This window comes from Rhinolophus sinicus, linkage group LG03 (assembly GCF_036562045.2).
Source record: "Rhinolophus sinicus isolate RSC01 linkage group LG03, ASM3656204v1, whole genome shotgun sequence".
In the NCBI taxonomy this organism is placed as follows: domain Eukaryota; kingdom Metazoa; phylum Chordata; class Mammalia; order Chiroptera; family Rhinolophidae; genus Rhinolophus; species Rhinolophus sinicus.
Window position 1 is genome coordinate 111580035 of NC_133753.1, and position 1920 is coordinate 111581954.

The 1920-nt window shown below is 44.8% G+C and overlaps 1 long non-coding RNA gene across 1 annotated transcript; it reads right to left on the reverse strand.

Annotated features, from left to right (window-relative positions):
* Positions 1 to 718: 718 nt before the first annotated feature.
* Positions 719 to 1349, reverse strand: LOC141570391 (uncharacterized). The gene is made up of 2 exons (XR_012494392.1): positions 1263 to 1349; positions 719 to 1132 (listed from the first exon to the last, which is right to left on the reverse strand). It is a non-coding gene; the product is annotated as an uncharacterized LOC141570391 (long non-coding RNA).
* Between the last annotated feature and the right edge of the window lie 571 nt (positions 1350 to 1920).

The following is a 1920-nucleotide window of genomic DNA, read 5'->3' on the forward strand; positions in this document are numbered from 1 at the left end:
GCTCAGAGTCTTTCACAAAGATGATGCCAAGCCCTTGGCTGGGGCTGCAGTCATGTCAAGGCTGGATTGGGGTTTAGTGAATCTGCTCTAGCTCACACATGTGACCGTGGGTAGGCCTGCAGGTTCTGGTCATGTGACCCACCCTATAAGGCTGCTCAAACACAGCACACTGCTTTTTCCCAGAGAGAGAGAGAGAGAGAGAGAGAGAAAGAGAAAGACTGAGTGCCAAAAGGAAGCCACGGTCTTTTATAACCTAATCTCAGAGGTGACATCCTGTTACTTCCATCATACTCTATTGTTCACACAAACCAACTTCTGAACAGTGTGGGAGATAATTTACAGCGTGTGACTGCCAGGAGGCAGGGGTCCTCGAGAGCCATCCTAGAGGCTGGCTGCAGTAATAGCGGTGAGCACTGTTCCAGAGGGGTGTGTGGCCCCACAGCGGAAGGAGGGGCCTAATCTCAGCCCTCAAGGAGTTTACAGTCTATGCTGGGCTAAAACATTTGAATTATGTTTTTTTTAAAGTAAATTATCTACAAGTTCAAAATTGAATCCGAAGGTCTCTCTCCTAGGTTTCTGCTACAGTATGGAGCAAGCATACTGTTTGGAATGCTTCTGAAGCCATCTAACGTGGGGCCCAAGGGCAGAAATTTATTTCCAGTCTGGCATCTCTCCATCAGTCTAATCTGTGCGAACTGTCAGAAAAGGCAAAAGGAAGTCATTTTTTCAATTCAGTTTTTATTAGTTAATTTTCTAGACAAGAATAAGAGTAAATTGTTTTGATCACGCCAAACCTCATTTTCTGGCTTGTATAACTTCTCCTTTGACATTAGGATTAGCTTCACGGTAGGGATTTCCTTAAAGCTCTAGTGCTGTCTCTAAAAAAAACACTGTATTTCCATCTAGAAAGCATTCAGTCCACACACTCTCCCAGCTTGTGCAAATAATTCAAAAGCCATCTGACAAGTGAGGACATGCACCTGCGTCCTGGTGCAACTGGAAAGATGTCTGAGCTCAAACCGGCAGGGCTTTTCCATGGGCTGAACTCAGGAGACTGGTCCCTTTGTGGAGCGTTTCCATCTTCTCTGGGCTTGGCGAGGTGTTGCTCCTGCGTCTGTATTCCCACAAGGTTCTGCAAAATAAGAGTCCCAGAACGTCCTGTTTGAGATCCACGTTTAAGCGCACCCAGGGGCTCAGTCCGGGATTTAGCTTGGACAGGTGTCCCTCTCCCCCGTCTGGATGGGCAGGGCCCCGTCGCTCACCCCAGTCAACCTTAACACCACAAGGAGTTAAAGCTGTGCCTCTGCACACAGCCGAACAACACCAGAGCAAGGGAGGCTCTAATTGCTTCTCTAGAACTGGCAGGGGGATCGTAGATGCAGTGACCTAATAGTTTTTTTCCACAGCTATTGTTCTGATCACGTGAGAGCTATCAGTAGTCCTTATAATCTGAAATTTCCAAATCCTGGCAGTTGTCATGATTCGAGTTTGAATTAATCTTTAAGCCTTTGGGTTCCTTAGATCTTAGCAGCCAGGAGACAATAAAAGTGCAAGTCACTAAACTTCGGTTGTTTTGTAAAACCACATGGTAGATAATCATTACAATGGCCTTTTCCATTGCTTAGATAAGCTCTGCTGGTAAGGATTAATAAACTTGATCTCAGCATTCTGATAAGGGGGTGGTTTTGCTAAACCACCAGAGTTTGACTCTGGCAACATAATTCTTCAGTCAAGTTAATGTAGGAAAATCTGACACTTGTTTAAAGGGACAGTGGGATTACTCATCAAAATTTTACCCTGATCTGAATTGCAATTTACTTACTATACAGTTTTCAATCAATCTTGTTGTAGGGACATTGTTCGAATTATAGACTCTAGTTACAGAAGCCATTTCTGCCAACTCCCTGGGTACTATAAAAG